Below are 20,281 nucleotides of genomic sequence, written 5' to 3' on the forward strand. Positions count from 1 at the left end.
ATGGTCTATATCAACATAGATCACAATCGAGACAAATGTCAACTGTTTTTTTGTTTTTTCATCTGTATGATAGAAACCTATACTAGTTGTATATTGATATGTAACAGATTATCACAACAGTTTGTGGCTAAAAAAACTATGCATTCTCTTATAGTTTCTATGGATTGGGTATTTGGGAGCAGATTAGCGGGGAGACTCTGACTCAGAATGTTTTATGAGGTTGCAATCAAGATATCAACTGGGACTGCAGTCATCTGAAGGTTTGACTGAGGCTGAAGGAACTACTTCCAACATGGCTTGTTCACAAGGCTGTTGGTAGATTTCTTACCATGTGGTTCTCTCCATGGAGCTGCTCAAGTGTCCTAAGCACATGGTAACTGGTTTCCCCCAGAGTGAGTGACCTAGCCTTTGAAGTCACATACTGTCACTTCTGCTGTATTTTACTGGTTATACAGACCAATCCTGATACAATGTGGGAGGAGGAATACCAGGGCATGAACACCAGGAGGGAGGGTTACTGGGAGTCAGCTTGGAGACTGGCTACCACATATGAGGTTGTGTTTAGAGCACTCGGAGTTGAAGCTAAAATGCACATAGGAGAAGTTGTGTCATTTGAGTCCTTGAATATTCCTTCATCTTTGAGATATGTATTGGCTACCACCGAGGCTATGATAAAAAAAATGTTGGACTTGGAAGACAGAAACATTGGTTCGAATTCTAACTCAAACCTACCCTTGGAAGAGGTTTGCTCTAAATCTGACTTCTCAGTTTGTTTTTCTTTAAAACAGAGGAATTAATACATACTCATCTATACTTAATAGATGTGATGTAAGATAAAAGCCTTAGTTTAAGTGTAGCGCCAGACATATAAGAGCTAAACAAATGCTATTAATAGTTTCATTTCTCCTTTCCCTCAAGATACACAAGCAGAATTTCCCAAACATTGTATTATGAAATACCATTTTTCTTTTACCTTGCCATCTCCTCCAAAGCCCCTTGGTCTGTTGCCTCTGGCTGAGAGTGGCCTCTTCCAGTGTTTATAGTTGTGAAAAACTTTGGCTATCACCTCTTTAAAAGAGGATTTCTTTAAAATAGCCACTAGAATGTAATAGAGTACTGGAGGTCCTAGCCAGAGCAATTAGGCAAGAGAAAGAAATAAAAGGCCCCCAATGGGAAAGGAAGAAATTAAATTGTCCCTGTTTGCAAAAGACATGATTTTATATACGTGATATCTGCAATCCCATATTTATTGTAGCACTATTCACAATAGCCAAGATATGGAATCAGCCTAAGTGTCCAGCAATGGATGAATGGATAAAGAAAATGTGGTATATATATACAATGGAGTACTATTCACCCATAAAAAGAAGGAAATCCTGTCATTTGCAACAACATGGATGAACCTCGAGGATGTTATGTTAAGTGAATTAATCCAGACACAGAAAGACAAATGCCACATGATCTCAATTATATGTAGAATCTAAAAAAGTTGCTCTCATAGAATTAGAGAGTAGATTGGTGGTTACCAGGGGCTAGGGTGGTTGTGGGGAGGGGGCAGTGTTGGGGATATGTTGGTTAAAGGATACAAGTTTCGGTTAGATAGAAGGAATAAGTTCAAGAGATATATATAGTACAGCATGGTGACTATAGTCGACAATAGATTGTAGTCTTGAAAAATGCTAAGAGAGTGGATGTAAAGTGTTCTCGCCATTAAAAAATGATAACTATGTGAGATAATGTGTATGTTAATTAGCTAGCTTTAGTCATTCCACAATGTGTATATACTTCAAAACAATATGTTGTCCACATACATAAAATTTTATGTCAATTAAAAAATTTTTAATGATTAAGATAGTAAAAAGAAAAATAACCACTGGAAAATACATCACAATAAGGTACTCAGTATCTTATTATGACCTCTTGCTCGGGGAACTCTTTCAATACATGAGAAAGTATTTAGCAACATCTTAGAAAAGTTTCCCCAAACCTGCCTGATCCCAAAAGCAGAGATTCAGACCTAGATTAGAATCTCCAAGGAATGAGGCTGGGAATCTGTACTTTGAAAAAAGGCTCCTAATATTCTTGTAATTAGGCAAGTCTAGAAAACATTACATCTGTTGAATTTATCTCTGGAAAGTAGAATGGGGGGGAGTTGGGGTAGACTGAAGGTGGGAGGGGTTGGGTGCTAGAAAGGGGTGGTAAGATTATGTCACTTAGAAATTGTGGCATTGTTAATGATTTATCATCTCCAGGTCTGTGTGTATTCACACATGTGCATGTGTGTGTGTGTTTGTGTGTGTATGTAAAGTAGGGGAAGGGGCAAGTTAACAACTTGCAGATGCTATATTTGCAATTCATTCAGTGTAACTAGCATGTAGGATGTGCACTATGTGTTTAGGACATTCTACTATTCTGTGGCATCCCCATTCCTGCTCAGCTACTTTGGTGTGATGAACAAGACAAAACATCTCTTTTCTCCCACTCTGCCTTTGATGGTATTACTTTAGCTGGAACTAGCCTACCATAGATGGGTATGAAATGCAAAGATTGAAACTGGCTGGTTTAAGAAGAGAGAGAAGTATCTTCCCTAATATCCCAGTATATTTCTGGTGGATAAAAGCAAGATAAGAAGGCAGGTGTATAATATTCTACCTTTGCGTAAAAAGGGTGAAAATAAGACTATTAGTGCATTAGTTTCTTGGAATTTGCTTGAAGAAACTCTAGGAGAATACACAAAAAATTAATTAAAGGGATTACCTTGAGAGAAGTTGTGGGGAGATGGGGAGAAAAGACACAGGTGGGAGTGAGACTTTTCACTGTACAGTAATACCTTCTTTTAAAAAATTTGGAACCAAATAAATGTATTACCTTTTTAATGAAATAAAACAAATATAACAATATGCAGTCCAAACCACACAAGACTGTGGACTGAGTTTGGCCCAAGAACTGCTATGTGAAACCTCTCTGTATTACACAAATTCCTGAACTTAAATCATTGAAGTCTGAATCATTGCTTCATTCAATCAGCAAACATTTATCGAATCCTCCTGAGGTCCCATCTACATGTTTTCGGTGCTAGGGTACTATCTCTGGCCTCAAGAAAGCTCTTCTCTAGACTCTAGTGGCACTGCTTAGTGAATATTTAAAAAGAAATATCTTTTTATTGCTTTGGCAACTTAAACTAATAAGTGCTTGCAAATTGAATCTCTAGTGAATAGGTAAGACTTGCTTGCAGACTAGCAATACCTGTTTGTATCCACACAATTAATGTTGAGGACTATACAAATATTTTGATACTAACTATTTTGAAAATAAACTCTTCTCAGTCTTGTTTGTTCTATTAATTTGTTAGGCAAACACTTTGTTCATCATCCCAAGGTAAACTTAAACACAACCCAAATTAAACTATTGCAAATTCTAGGTAAAATGAATGTGTATTAATGAAAGTTAAACATATTTGTAAATAAAATGTCTTAGAGCAAATTGTTCTCAATGAGAGTGAGGAAATAAGAACAAAGAGAGGAGGGGGGAGCAGGAATAAAATAGAAATCCAATCTATCTTACTTTGTAGAAAAAAAAAATAGATGTGACGTAGCCTCCTTGAATCTAGTAATCTAATCTTGACACTAAATAATCTTATCTCCTCTGGAAGTGTATTTTGGCTTCTTTCCCCACCTCTCCTCTCCCCCACACCCCCTATTAACTCCCGGAAACGTACAGTGCATGTAGAAAAGCAATGAGTTCTCCCCTCTGTAGAATGGAGACCTGTATTCCCCAAACCCCTGTAAAGGTGCTGTAGAAGTTTAGATTGGCTCAGGTGTAGAAATACATTTCCTACCATGATGCTGGAAAACGTTTCAAGTTTCTGCATTCTTAAATATTCTGCTGCCTGAAAATTCTATTCAGAAGTCTACTTTGCTATGACTAATTGTTAGGTAGGCAGCAGAGTTATTCAAGACAAATATTTCTGATTTTGAACTGACATTAGTATCTTTAGAAAGCCTAACTATCTGTGTGGAGCGATGTTCCTAATCAGAATGTCACCTCGAGAGCTCCAGATATTAAATAACTTTATTTAAGAAGAAAAAGGTTCATTAACATTCTGTCATGTATGTCTGGATAAATGATTCCTTCTGGGCAATGAAATAAGAAAGCCAGCATTTTATGTGTCTAATAAAACTTGTGCTAGGTTGAGAGTTAATATCATCTAGCAGATTTTTGCATCTGTTTCGGTTATCTTTTGCTATATCACAAAGCCCCCAAAATTTGGTAGCTTAAGACAATTTATTGCTACTGCTCATAGTTCTATAGATTGGCTGAGCTGACCTCAGCTTGATGTTCTTGCTTGGGACCTCTCATATAGTGGCAGTCAGACGGTGGCTGGTGCTAGAGTAATCTGAAGGCTTGACTGGATTGGATATCTACGACGACTTCCTGACTCATGTCTTTAGCTCTTCCTCTGGAGTGGCTGGAAGAGATAGGGGCTGATGTCTTTATCTTTCTCTGTCCACATAACCTCTTCATTCGGCTAGCCTGGGATTCCTCACGGCCTAACTACAGGGTAGTTAAAGTTCTTACATAGGGGCTCTTTCCTCCAGAGTAGGGGTCAAGAGACCTTGGCAGAAGCTTCAAAGCTTTTTGTGACCTAGCTTTGGAGCTCATGCATCATCACTTTTGTTGCATTTTATTGGTCAAAAAGCTAGTCATGTACAGGTGCCAATTGAAAGAACCCCTAATGGTCAAAGCTGGAACAATTTGAGCAACAAGAAAATAAAGTAGGATTATATTATAACCGGAAGTATAAAATAGGAATCTATGTATTCATGTCGATATAAATAAATGAGAATCAACAAATATCCCTTGAGGAATTTAAATAATTTATGTGGATACCCCACTCTCAAGGAGAGGAAGCATAAATCCCCACTCTTTAAGTGTGGGCTGCTCATAGCAACTTCCTTCTGGAGAGTACAGTGTGGAAGGGGGCAGGGAAGAGTACTCAACCATGTGACCAAGGTCAATATCAACAGTGATAAATCATGTTGACGGTATGTATCCTTGATATGATGATATCATGAAAATGGCACTTTGCTTCTGTAGTTTCCTGTGAAAAACCCATAACCCCAGTCTAATCATGAGAAAAACATCAGACAAGTTCTAACAGAGGGACATTCAACAAAATAGTTGACCAGTGCTCCTCAAAATTATCAAGGTCATCAAAAACAAGGAAAATCTGAGAAATTGTCACAGCCAAGAGGAGCCCAAAGAGACATGACAGGTAAATGTACTGTGGGCTGCTGGAGCAGAAAACAATATTAGGCAAAAACAAAGTACATCTGAATGAACTACTATGGACTTTAGTTAATGTATTAGTATGTGTTCACTTATTACAACAAATGTACCACACAAATGTAAGATGTTAATTATAAGAGAGATTGGGTAAGGGGGTACGTAGGAACTATCTGTACTATGGTGTTATTTTTTTCTGTAAATTGAAAACTGTTCTAAAAAATAAGATCTTTTTAACAAAATAGTCATACGGCCAGCCCAGATTTGAAGGCAGGGAACTACAAAGGGCAGGAATAGTAGGAGGTGTGGTTCATTGGGAGCCCATCTTAATAGTACCAATTCCACTGATTTTTTTCTGAGGATCCACCTGTTCTACCCCTTATTCCCAGTTCATATGGCTAGAGCCTCACCCTGGTTTCAGAGTTAGAGTCAGTAGCTAAGCCTAAGGCAATCAATGAATTTATCTCCCTCGCTGGAATTGGGGAATTGCCTCTCCTTTGATGCAGGATATTTTCAGGGGTGAGTGGTGACTAAGGCCAGGGCAATCAAGTAATTCTATGTCTGCTGGAAAAGTCCCTCTGATCTTGAACTTGGGTATATGAGAGGTGCAAGCTGCTACCTCTTATCTTGCCATCTGGGGGGGAGAACTTGGAGGTGCCAGGAACCATCAAATAGAGTCTGAAAAAAAAAGCCAACAGAGTAGGGTAACAGGATGAGATAGAGCCAAAATTTGGAAAAAACAAGTTGTGGGATGTTATGGAACCCATAATCCATCCCTGTTTGGAAGAGGTCTGCCTCTGGAGAATTCTCAATTACACAAGCAAAAGTCCTTTTTTGGCTTGAGTCAGATTGATTTGAGATTTTTTGGTCTCTTACATGGAAAAAGTTCCCAAATGATAGAACAAAACAATGAATTGTGTTTCAGTTTATTTCTATGTTAAATATGATCAGAAAATGAATTTATTTTAAGATCGCTGCTCTTTCTGAGGCTCCTCTGTTTGTTCCCAAATAATCCATTATTTATCTAAAGATTAACTTGCAAAGAATAAATTGGCTCATATGCTTAAATCATTTAGAATGATTGCATAGCACACAGTAAATGTCCATTAAATGTTAGAATGAGTAATTATTATAAATTCAGCTTACTTTAAAAGGCTAAACCTTTTTCATGGAGCTTCTCATCTAGTCTTAAATATGCATGTCATTATCATAGTAAAAATTTAGAGGAGCCATCTGACAAAGTGACTAAGAGTGTGTGTTTTGTAATCTAATAAGTCTGGATTCAATTCCAGCCCTGCTTTTCACTTGCTATGTAACCTGGAGACAGTTATTCAACCTCTCTGAGCCTCAGTTTTATCCTATTAAAAATTAGAAAAATGTACCTCATAGGAGTAAAATGAAATAATGCTTGCAAAGGTCTGGCCTCAGTACCTAATACAGATTGGGTGTTCTGTCAAATGTAATTATTTTATACTATGTGAAGATGAAATACTGAAATATTAATTAGTCTGTAAAAGACTGGTAAATAAATCAGAAATCCATGGAAGTGACAATGCTGAGTATATATTTTATATCAATGTATGTATTAGCTACTCAAAAATTAAAATGAATAAAACAATGTCTAAAAATTTATGAAATATGTGTATTATAGAAGACATGGCTACTAGTCTATTTGAAAATTCTGACTTCCCATATGTTTTCTAAGATACAAAATTAAAAACACTAACTTAAAATGTATCATGATATCCTTTAGTTGGCAGATGATATTTGTACAAAGTCAACTATGTTCTTCTAAAATTATAAATGAACAAATTGCACAATGCTAAGCAGTATGTTGAAAGAGACATCCATTTGTTAATAAAATAAAATAACCTCATAGTCAATAAAGGGCATCAAGTTGAAATTATTTAAAATAAAGGGACTGAAAAATAGTGTTCTATGAATCCATTTAAAATATAAAATAGCTTTCAAAAAAACAAACCAATGCATTTGTTTTCATTATTATAATGGGACCCCTTTTTGGTTGCAAATAAGAAAATCCAACTAAAGCTATTTTTTCATCTAACAAGTCTAAAGGTAGGGTAGATCCTGGTGTAGTGCTATCCTGAGGGACCCAGAGTTTTCTCATCTTTCATCTAACTTCCTCCCTGGTCACAAGATGGTTGTAATAGTTCCTGATATCACAGGGACTAATGTCCAAAGGTAAGAAAAGGGGATCTCTTTCTTGTTTCTCTGTAGAAGAGCTAAGGAACCTTTTCAGAAGCAACCTCCCTGGTCCCATCCTGCACAAACTTCTCTTAAAGTCTCATCGGCCAGAACGGGGTCATAAAGGAAATTAAAGTATCATGATTGGTTTACATGACCCAAGAGTCACCTCTGGGGCCTGGGATTGGCACAGGCACAAGTGTCCTTATGGATGAGGACAGGTAATTCTGCTGGGATGCAAGAAGAGGGGAATGCTGCAGGGAAGACAAACAAAAACCCTACTTCACTGACAAGCACCATTAAAAAAAATTAGAAAAAGAATTCAATTCATCAAAACATACTGTCAAATACTATGCAGTAGTTAGGAGAAATAAATGCACAGCAATATAGACAGATCTTTAAAATGTATTATTCAATGAAAACAGTGGGAAAGGGCAAAATCAAATATGATATTTATGTTGCATAAAAGCACATGTACACTGGCACTTTCACAGGCTGCTGATAGGAATGTAAATTGGTACAACCACTTGGGAAAATTGTTGAGCAATGCTACGGTTTGAATGTCTGTGTTCCCCTCACCCCCAACTCATGTGTTGAAACCTGATCCCTAAGGCCATGGTATTAGGAGGTTGGGCCTTTGGCAGGTGATTGGGTTAAAAGAGTGGAACACTCACGAATAGGATTAATATCCTTATAAAAGAGGCCCCAGAGAGCTCCCTTGTCCCTTCTACCATATGAGTACATAGCTAAAAGATCACGAGATACTGCACCTGCCAGTGTCCTGCCAGCATACAGAACTGCGAAAAATAAATTTCTGTTTATAAGCTACTCAGTTAAGATTCAGAAATTTTGAATAAATAAATAAATATAAGCTACTCGGTTAATGGTGTTTTTGTTATAGCGACCTGAATGGACTGAGATGTAGGCAGGATGTAGTAAAGCTAGACAAAAGCACGCCCTACTTCCTAGCAATTCATCTTCTAAGCATGCACGCATGCATGCCTAAATGTGCACTGAAGACACAGAGAATATTCATGGTGGTACCATTCATAATAGTTCACCCACCCAAATGTCCATGAACCAGAAAAATGGATAAATGAATGGTAGAATAGTCACACACTGGAATACCATACTGCAATACTGTACTGGAAGGCAGTGTTCACTGGAATACTATACAGCAATGAGAATGAATGAATTACTGCTGTGTGCCACACTGCTGAAAGAAGTCAGTTACTAAAGATTATATATGATTCCATTTATATGAATTTCAAAAATAGGTAAAATTGATCTACAGTAATAAAAGTCAGAATAGTGGTTACTTTTAGGGAGAGAGTTGTAGTTACTGGGAGGGGCCTTCTGGTAGCCTGGTAATGTTTTATTTCTTAACATGGCTTGTGATTACATGGGCTTGTTTTATGAAAATCCACTAAGCAGTACGAATTATGACTTGTGCATTTTTCTGTCTGTTATACTTAAATTTTTTCTTTAAAAAATCATGCACATGCAAAGTAGCTTTTATTTAATAAATATTCAGCGCCCATTTCTAGACACTGTCCAGGCACTGGTGATACATAGTAAACTCAGTTCTTGCTTTCATGGAGCTTAATTTTAATACTAAAAATAAATATAATAATAATGGCAGGTATTACTTAGCATGGACTATATGCTGGGTAAAATTATAACCCTAATGAGGTAGATACTACTATCATTTCTATTTTAGAGTTGAGGAAACTGAGGCACGGGGTTACCTGCCAAAGGTCACACAGTAAATAGCAGAGTGAGAATTCAAGCCTAGTAAGTCCAACTCTGGGGTCTGGCTTTTAACCGTGGTGCCCTGATGCTTCTCATTTTAGTGAGGGGAGATAGAACAAAAACAGGTGGGTATAAAAATTATCTCAGGTGGCAATTACTGCAACTGAGAAAAATAAACCACAATATAAAGACAGAAAATGGCAAGGGGAGGTTACTTTTAAAAATAGGATGATTTTTAAGGTTCCTTCTCATCCCCCCCCTTTTTTATTTCAGGGTACAACCATTTTAGTTACATTTTATATCTTTGCCTCTCCCTAGCAAGGGTTAGAGGCATGCCCTTCCCCTCTACAATGCTCACCATGGTTTTTAGTTGTGAGTTTACCCCCCTCGACCCTCTAATCCCTGGAGAATATTACTACCATATGAACACTACAGTGTCAATCAGCCAGTATCACCCCCTTTTTAAAAATAAAGTGACATTTGAACAAAGAGATGAAGTGAGTGAGCCTTGTGGATATCTGAGCAACAGGTGCTTCAGGCAGAAGAAATAGCAAGTACAAAGGCCCTGGGGTATGCTTAGGGAGTTCAAGAAATAGCTAGGAGGCCAATGTGGCTAAGGTAGAATGAGATGTGGAAGAGTGGGAGGAGATGAAGAGGAGCTCCATCATGCACAGTCTTGTAGGCCACCGTATTTTATAAGGGTATAGACACATTTAATAATATATATAGTAAACATGTCAGGATGAGTGCTTATGGTAGAGGGGAGACTAGGTGAGGGGATCTTGAATAAAAGAAATAAATACAGCGAGGGAGGGACCTAGCACCAGCCTATTAGGCTAGAGTGCCGTGAACTGAGTATTACTAACTCTGCACCTGAGTTGTGTGGTGGGAGTGAGAACAACACTGGCTTAGTATTTAACCAAAGTGGACTCCATACTCCATCTGTACCCCACCGTAAATTATCCAAAAATTTAAAATGACTACATCGAATCTCCACTTCAGGGAAGAAAGACATGCCCTAAGTGTGCCAGGACTTCTCCATTTCTGATAATCCATCCTCATAAGGCCAGCGATGGTCCTGCCTCTGGCTTGCAATGTGGCAAGAGACATCTTTTTCTTTTAATAAAGCATCTTATGAAAAGAGTAATAAGACATGGTTCCTAAGGAAACACATTAGCATCAGTATTTTAAAAAATGTATAGCCTCATGTCTGGGTGCAGTGGCTCATGCTTGTAATCCTAGCAGTTTGGCAGGCTGAGGTGGGAGGATCACTTGAAGCCAGGAGTTTGGGACCAGCCTGGGCAACATAACGGCACCCTGTTTCTACAAAAAATTTAAAAAATTAGCCAGGCATGGTGGCGCATACCTTGTAGCCCCAGCTACTCCAGAGGCTGAGGCAGGAGGATGGCTTGAGTCTGGGAGTTCAAGACTGCAGTGAGCTGTGATCATGCCAGTGCATTCTAGCCTGGGTGACAGAGTAAGTCTCCTCTCTTTAAAAAATAAAAGTATAACCTAATGTTTTGAGTTTTTCCTGGGAATGTCAAGCATATTGACAAACTACATGTGTTGATGTTTAAAATGTTACAATTTGCTCTAAACAAATATCCTGCCTGTGAATAGCCAAGGTTAAGATGGCTGGAATTCTTGGTTAGAGGAGCAGATGAAGGTCATAATCTTTCATTTGTTTAATCAATATTTATTGAGTTTCACTACATGCCAAATATCATTCAACATGCTGGGAATATTTAAGAATGTTGGCTTTGATGTAAAAGTAAAGACACTGAAGGGTTTTAACCATGTGGGGATAGAGGTGGTGATATGATCATATAATCATATTTGTGTTTTGCAAAGATAACTAGCACCAATATGGACAAATGGCTAAAAAGAGGCCAGAATGAACTCTGTGGACCAGTTAAGAGGCTATCATAGCAATCTAGCTGAAAGATAATGAGGGCTTCAATGAGGAGAGTGATGCCAGAGATGACCAGAAGTGGGTGGCTTTAAGAGATAATTTCAGATGCAAAATAGGACATTATGATAGGTTGAGGGGGCAGAAAGGGAAATGTCAAGCATGCATCTTAGGTTTCTAACTTGCACAGCTTAATAGATTTACATAAAATAATGGCAGTAGTAATGATCAACATTACCAGCAGCTTTGACCTGAGTTGTAGGATGGCGAGGGGTGATGGGTAGGAATTGCTGAGATACAGTCTTTAGTCGGTAGAATCCTCCCTCTAATTCACCATAAATGACCTGAAAAGATTGCCTCAAATCTACTCCTCCTTCTTTTTTTTTTCTGACAGAATAGACATGTCCCAAGTGTGATAGACCTTAACCATTTCTGATGCTCCATGTGAACAGTGAAGCCTTTCATGAGCTGCACGGCTTTGGCCATACTATGTTGCCATGAGTCGTTTTCCCCTTTAGACAAAGCATCTTCTGAAAAGAGCAATAAGGCATAGTTCCCAAAGAGCAAATTAAGTATCCAATGGAGGGGTGAAACAAGGGGTGGAGAAGAATACACACCACACTCTCAGTAGGATCTCTCAGTACGTCTTTGATGTGAGATGAAAGCCCAGAGCATGGAGGTACAGCCTGTGGGGCTGGAGTTAGGGTGGCGATAGGGCATGGCTGATAAAGGCTGAGGAAGCAGACAGAGGTGACATTCCAGAAGACCCTCTGTGACTTGCTAAGAGGGTCGTGAGTGTATATATGTTATGTTTCTACCATATACTACTTGATTAAATGTAGTTCTTATTAATTTTAATGATAAAAGGGTTCGAATTAAGGCAAATGCAATGGGAATGGAGAAAGGGGAACAGATGGCAATGATGTGAAGGAGGTGGATTGTCCAAGCCTCAGGGACTGAGTGAATGCAGAGACAAGGCAGGGGGAGAGGGCTGCCATACTTCTACGGATCCTACTAGGTAGATGGTGGAATCTCATTCACTTAGAAAGAAAAAACAGGAAGAAAGTCCAGGGTTATTGGTGCAGTTTGGGAATGAGGGGAATTAGGAACTCAGTATGGGACCTATTACACTTGAGATGCACACATAGATGCCTGGAGACAGCTGGCTTTCTGGGTCTTATAGCTCAGGGGAAGTTAAAGTTCTAGAATGGATGCTGGGAAGGTGGTACTTTCTATGGAAAATGTGCTCAGAGTAATGAGTAGAGGACCACAGTTAGAACCAGAAGGAATATTTTAAGAGGTAGGCAACAGAACAAGAAGCAAAAAAAGTGGATGAGGAAAAAAATGGTTCTATGTGTTAGGAGGAGATTTAAGAGAGGAGAAAATTTTAAGAGGGAGTAGTTAATGTCAACTCCCACAGGGAGGTCAGCTAAGGTTCACACTGTGGAAAAAAAAAGTTGTTAGATTTAGCCACTGGGGTGGTGGGGGAGAGTGTCATGGTTTTACCAGAATCCCTAGAGTCTGGAATGGTAGGGCTGGAATCCAGGTTGCAGTCCGCGGAAGAGCGACAGGAGGTAAGAAGTGGACATGAGGTTGAATTGTTCTTTGTTCTTCTAGGGATCTTGGCTGTGAGGGGGAAAGAGAGAAATAGAAATGGTGACGTTTTGTTTGTTGATTTTTAAAAAGGGAGCCATTTGGATGTGCGGGGAAGTAGCCAAAATAGAGAGAGAAAAGAATTCTGAACTCTGTGGGAGGGGACGGAATTTGCCAGCACAGGTGAAAGAATTAGCCAGAAACCAGAAGAGGAAGGTCACTTCCTCTGGAATGAGAGGAAGCTGGCACTGGAGGGTGCAGGTAAAAATAGATAAAAGTGTGGGTGGGGGTGGGGGTGTGTGGTGAGATGGAGAGGAAGTTCATGGTCATCATCTCAATCACCCGTGAAGAGGTCTACGGAGAGAATGGGAGAACGGCATTGGCCATGGTGGTGAGGAAGAGGGGGAGGAAGAATAGACGTGGTTTTATTAAGCTGTTTGGGGGATCAGTTGCTTAGACATGAGCTTAGAAATGGGGTTGTTGTGTGCTCCAGCCCCTACTGGGGCTGAAGGTGGTCTTGGCTGGGCTTCCCCTCTCACCCCCCGCCAGTGTTCCCTGTTACAGCTGCCGGAAGGGGAGAGCTGATGGGAGTGAATTGAAAGACAAGGGAGACGCAAAGTCAAGGGCCCAGTGTGCAGAGGTGCTGGCTGGGAAGTAGGGGTCACTCCTGAAGCCCCAGGATTTAGGCTGGGGCGGAGTAGTAGGACTGGTTAAGAAATGAGGGCAATGGTTTTAGCAAAGAGGTCTCTTTTCCCTCCCAACTTCTTTAGTCTGCACAGAAAGGCAGAGAGTGGGGCATGCGGTTATCTACAGGCTATTTTTAGTCCTGAAAGTTGTTTCTTTTTTCCTGGGAGGAAGCAGCAACTTTAAAAAACCTAATTAAAAAGAAATGATTTAGGTAATTTGAGTTCTTTGGACAATGGGAACACAGAATAAATCTTAAAGTACTGGTCGGGACAGAGGCAAGATTTACACAGGCGTTACAAACATTTTGGATGCTATTCTAAACTAACATTAAAAAATCACCGCAGAACAATGTATAGGTTATCTTGTTTTTCTTCTTTTCCTGAATTGCCCCTACAGCTTTATGTGTGCTTGGCGAGAGGAAACAGGATAGGTTATAAGTAGCTGTTATACTTGATTTCTCATTCAGACTATTTGTGTGTGTGTGTGGCAATCAAGGAGTCCCTCTTTGGATTTTGTGACATTGGATGTCAAGTATGAGCTAAACAAGAATATCAGTGGCAGTTAATATCAGTTTATTTTTTTTATTTTCTTTTTTTCTTTCATTTAGCAGAAACATTTGTATAATATCAGTTTAGATCATAAGCTAAAATTCTCTTTGAGGTTGTTTCTTTCTGATAATAAAGTACTGAAATCAAACTTTTCAGGATTTGCCTTTCAAATTAAAATATCTTTAAAATTCTGGCAGGAGGCAGGCAAGATAAGCACCCAGGCTAGGGTTGGAGGTCACAGTTGAAATGACCCTGAAAGGGGCCAGTTGTGCCAATAAATGTTTGCTGTCAGGTTCTGTCTTTTATTTTTATTTTTATTTTTATTGAGACAGAGTCTCACTCTGTTGCCCGGGCTAGAGTGCCATGGCGTCAGCCCTAGCTCACAGCAACCTCAAACCCCTGGGCTCAAACGATCCTTCTGCCTCAGCCTCCTGAGTAGCTGGAGCTACAGGCATGCACCACCATACCTGGCTAATTTTTTCTATCTATTTTTAGTTGTACAGCTGATTTCTTTCTTTCTTTCTTTCTTTCTTTCTTTCTTTCTTTCTTTCTTTCTTTCTTTCTTTCTTTCTTTCTTTCTTTCTTTCTTTCTTTCTTTCTCTCTCTCTCTCTCTCTCTCTCTCTCTCTCTTTCTTTCTTTTCTTTCTTTCTTTCTAGAAATGGGGTCTCCCTCTTGCTCAGGCTGGTCTCGAACTCCTGACCTCGAGGAATCCTCCCACCTGGGCCTGCCAGAGTGCTAGGATTACAGGCGTGAGCCACTGCGCCTGGCAGAGTTCCATCTTTTAAAGGAGTGCTTGCCTCTTATCCGGTTCCCCCTAGGGTACCTTGAACTGGGCTGGGTGGGGGGAGAGAAACAGGCAGAGAAATTAAGCCTTTTAGGGGAGCCCATCAATGACTTTTGTGGGTGATGGGGTTATTGTGATGGCAGCTAGGTTTCCTGCCAGATATCGACCACCCCTGTGCTATAAAAATGTCAGGAAGAGTGTTCATAGTACCACTGTTCTTAGTAGCCTCAACTTGGAAACAAAATGCTGACTACAGGAGATAGTTATATACATTATGGCTAATTCATTCTGCAGCACACAACAACCAGATGAGTCTTTGTCACAAAGTGTTGAGTGAAAAACTAAAACCTCATAAAATTACACACAACACAATGCCATTTTCCTAACATTCGAAAACAATCACAGGTCTGGATCTGTAATCTCAGTACTTTGGGAAGCCGAGGCAGGAGGATCACTTGGGGCCAGGAGTTCAAGACCAGCCTGGGCAAAATAGAGACAGCCTGTCTCTACAAAAAGTAAAAAAACAACAACAACAACAACAAAAACTAGCCAGGCATGGGGGTATGTGCCTGTAGTCCTGGCTATTCAGGAGGCTGAGCCTAGGAGTTCAAGGCTTCAGTGAACTATGATCATGCCACTGCACTCCAGCCTGGGCAACATAGCAAGACTCTGTCTCTAGAAAACAAAAATGAAAACAGGCAAAGGAATAATAAACACAAAGTTTAGGATAGTGGTTACCTCTGAAGTAGCAAGAGTGGAGAGTGCAGGGAGGATGGCATGGAGAACATGTGAGTAGATATAAGCTATTGTTAATATCATTGTTTGGGTTAGATGGTGTGTACATGGGTGTTTATATATTATTTTTTACAATAAAATAAAATAAAGAGGGCCATGCATCAATTGATGGAAATAGTCCATTAGAAACCCAAGAAGTATATATTTCAAGCAACAAGACATTTTGGGCAGCAAATGTGACAATCACGTAGGCCCTGTTGGCAAGTCCAGCTCTTCTCACCTGGTGAGTTAGACTAAAGAGAATTTTCCCACAGGGTTTATATTCTAGTGTTAAACATGGATTATTAACAACAAAAGAATTTTAGAGAGTGTAATGCCCAAAGGAAAACAAGTCATTTTATCAAAAAGACACCTGCACTCCAATGTTTATTGCAGCACAATTCACAATTGCAAAGATGTGGAATGAAAACAAATTCCCATCAATTTATGAGTGGATCAACAAAATGTGGTATATGTATACTATGGAATACTATTCCACCATGAAGAAGGGTAAATCAAGGCCTTTTACAACAAATTGGATAGAACTGGAGACCATGATTCTAAGGGAAGTATCTCAAGAATGGAAAAACAAACACCACGTGTACTCACTATTAAGTTGGTACTCACTGATGAGCACACATGTGCACAGAGGGAAATAAAACTCAGTGAAATCATGCAGGGGGGAGGGGAAAAGAGGGGATAGGCAAAAACCTACCTACCAGGTACAATGAATATTATCTGAGTGGTGCGCACACTTATAACTCTGATTCAAGCATTAAAAAATTATACTTGTAACCCAAAATATTTGTACCCCTGTAATATTTTAAATAATAAAAATAGAATATTTAAAAAAGAATTTCAAAAATGATAAGTGCCGTGAAAAAGAAAAGAAAAGAAAACAGAACAATAGCCCCTTGAGAAAATGTGTAGTAGGCACATCTAGGTTAGGTGCCTAGGAATAGATTAGTTGTATGGAATAGTGTGTACATTTAAATTTTTGGTAGATACTGCCAAAATACTCTCCAAAAAAGATTGTACTAATTTGCAAGACCTTGTTTCCCCAAATCCTTGCCAACATTGGTGATTATCAATCTTTTGTCTTAGCCAACTGGCAAAAAATGGTATCTCATTTTTGCTGCAAACAACCAATTTTTAGATGAGCTTTCAGTGTGGAAGTCATTAGTGAATTGGAGACTCTGTGTGTAGATATGACTGTTCCATTATTGGTGAAGTAATGGCTGTAGTTGTATGTGCCTAAACACTTTGGGAACAAGTGTGCCCTGCCATTGGTAGTATTGTTCTCTGATCCCTTTGGTCAGGAAGCAGCCCTTGCCTCAAACATGTGGGGGAATAGGAGAGGAGAGGAAGGATATTTCTTCAGTGCTTTTATGTGCCGGGCAGTGACCTAGGTGCTTTTCCATGTCCTCTGTTGGCTCTTCGAAGTAATCTGGAGACTCGGAGAATGGAAGACCTTGCTCTAGCCATATAATTAGAAGGTGATTCAGCCAACGTTCGAACTCCCATAGACCATACTCTTATTTCATGTCTCGTATTTCCCCCCTTAAGCCTAGCAGAAAAGACCATTCATTTTAAGAATCTGGTCTTTTCTTTTTTAAGAGACAAGTTCTCACTATGTTGCCCAGGCTGGATTCAGATGACTGGGCTCAAAGGATCCTCCCACCTCAGCCTCCCAAGTAGCTGGAACTACAGGTGCGAGCCAACATGCCTGGCAATGTGTCTATTCCAGTGGTTCTCAACCTTGGCTGTACATTGGAATCTCCTGGGGAGCCTGAAAAAATGTGATGCTTGCCTCCTAATTCCAGAGATTCTGATGTAACCGGTCTAGGGTACAGCCTGGACATTAAGATTTGGAAAAGATCCCAGGGGATTCTAATGTTCAGCCAAGGTTGAGAACCACTGGTCTAATTCAATAACCTCTAGACTTCTTTAGAGCCCACAGACTTGCATTACTTATAATTTGATTTTGTGACCCTCTTTTTGCCACCTTATCTCCTAAAAGTTTTGTGACTTTTTTCCTTGGTTTATTTTGAGACTTTTGGAAAAATTCCATGATAGACTTTGGGATAATTGCAGCTATCCTGGTGCAAGAGAGATAGAAAGACTGCATTACTAAATTCAGGTCAGGAATTGCTGAGCTAATTATTTCTCAGATCTTATTTTGCAGTCTTTGAAATCAGTAAGCCAACTGCAGCATGACATAAGCAGTCTTCTTGTAGAATAGTATTAGCAAAGTATCGGTATCACTTAGGACTTTTCACAAATACGTTTTCATCAGTTCCTGAACATAAAATAGGGCAAGACAGGGAGCTCGAAAAAGGAAACATGTCAGCTGCAAGAAATGAAATCTTATTCAAGTGTTACTTAGTTTTTCTGAGAATAGTTACCCATTGTCCTATAAAAGTAAAATCCCTTCTGGTTGTTGACCACATACATATGATGAGCTTAGTTGGTAAAAACCTTTCTCCCATCTGTGATATCAACATGCTTCCGCCACATGGGACAAATTGATTTGGCAGCCAACGGGGGATCACGATGCCACTTACCTATGCAGTTGTCCCGGTTTATTCTTCATATGTGTTGACCTTTGATATTATATTTCTTGGTGGTGTGGGCAGCAGTTATGAAAGAGCAGTGTGATGATTCTAAGGGCCTTTCCCCCTTTCCAACACGCTTATTCTTATTGTTTTGTTATTCTTGTTGTTAGTATTTTAACTTGTAGCTTTTCCCGAACCAGTTTGGAAACTCTGATGATAAGATCCTATTCTATTTCTGTGTGTCCTGGGAGCTTTTCCCTTCTCCTCCAGTCTTCTTTTCTATAGGTCTCATTTGTCATGGCCTAGTCCTGAGATCAGCTTTGCAAAAACCATGCCCCAGGAAAGGGACACAGCGTGGTGGCACAGGAAAAGCCACACTCGGGAGACGTTGCTTTTAATGCTGCATCAGTTGCATTTTGGTTCTGTGGAATTTTGGTTCATTCTGGACCATAGTTTCTTTATCTGTAAAACGGAGATAATAGTTTCTGATCTCCCCAGTGAATATGAGGACCAATCAATATTGCTGTATTTGAAAGCACTTTGAAATATATGAAGTGTGGTGTAGTTCAATGCTATTTATTTCTAACGAATCCATTTTGTGTGCAAAACGTGTGTGAGATTGGAGGTAGTAGGCCTGCTGTGAATCAGGGCAAAGAAATTCATCTCAGAGTCACTTTCCATCTTTAAAATGTGGGTCATAGAAAGAAGCCATCTCAGAGGGCAGATGGATTAAACACCATAATGAAGATGAAGGTGCTTTGTTAATAGAATAGTAACTCACAAACATTAGCTATTCTTCGTTTAAATTTAAGCACATGCCCCATACTTGAAGCCATGTGGATTTGCTCTTCAAGCCAGGCGTCTTTCTCCTCCGGTCCCCAAGGTCCAGAATCTCGGTGCTATTGGCGAAATTGCCCCTTTTCTCCCATTTGCGATTCCTTAGGTCCTCCCAGCTGGACATCTCTATCTTCTGGCCTTTCTCTTCTCCCCCTACCCCCTTTACTTCCACCCCTCCCCCAAATTACATTGACACTTGCCTTCCCTGAGTTTTATTTTCTTAATTATGTAATTACATTTCTATGAACACAGATTAAAATGACATTAGCTTTTTAGCAGCTGATTTACAGCTGCTTGTGGCTGGCATTTTAGATGACTAGTTAATTTGTTGAACAATGCAAAATAAGTTTAGTGGTATTCCTTTCAGAGAGCATGTTGTATTTTAGCAGTGACCCAGGGCACGAGAACCCAAAGTAATGGCAAATGTAAATATTTCCAGTCTGTGTTAGATGTGAGGTGAATGTTTAAAGACAGGTGTGCCTTTTGTTACCCTTCAAAGTACCTTCCAGTCAGCTCCTCACTCTGCTAAATGATAATGCTGCTCCTCATTGGCAAACAAACACACCAAAACATACATTTTTCCCCCTTTTTTGGATTCAGATGAAAAGTTATTTGATAAGGCCTTGATTATATTTTCAACAATTTAATAACATCATATCCTATAATATATACTTTAATTACTTTTATTGAACTTTGATTCAAATACAAAATGATAAATTTTTAAAATATCATACAAATCCTCTGAAACAGGGATGTAACATGACATCATGTCCTTAAAAACACCCAGCCAATTCTGTCCCTATTTTAGAAATATTCTACACTGATTTCTACCAAAAACCCCCTCCAAATCCCAATATCCTGTTTTTGTTTGCTTATTTGTTTTTTAAAAACACCATTTTTAGGGGATTATTCTTTTAAGCATGGAGTTCCAAAATCAGCTTATTTCTGTTAGTCATGTATGCTTAACATTGTGTAGTTGATTTTTGAAACTTTTCTGTAAACTCACAAGAAAAGAATTAAAACAAGTAAAAAACGAAACAACCAAACCTCTCTGATTATCTCAGGTGTTTTTCTTTCTGGGAGTTACCTTTTACTTTTTTCTCAGGTATTTTACTAAATCACAAATTTCAACAACAAACAGATCTTCCACAACTACTTTGTTCAACTAAAAAAAAAAAAACAACTTTGATTTTCTTGTATAACTAATAACTTTTAAGGCATCCTTAGTAAAAACAATGTGCTTCCTTTCTTTAGGCTATGAGAATGTTTAGGCCGAAAAGAACCGAGTAACAATTTAGCCCCTACTCCTGTATTTATTCCCAGATGTGGGAACTGCCTCCAAGGAGATGA

Source organism: Microcebus murinus, chromosome 11, assembly GCF_040939455.1.
Source record: "Microcebus murinus isolate Inina chromosome 11, M.murinus_Inina_mat1.0, whole genome shotgun sequence".
NCBI classification, from domain to species: domain Eukaryota; kingdom Metazoa; phylum Chordata; class Mammalia; order Primates; family Cheirogaleidae; genus Microcebus; species Microcebus murinus.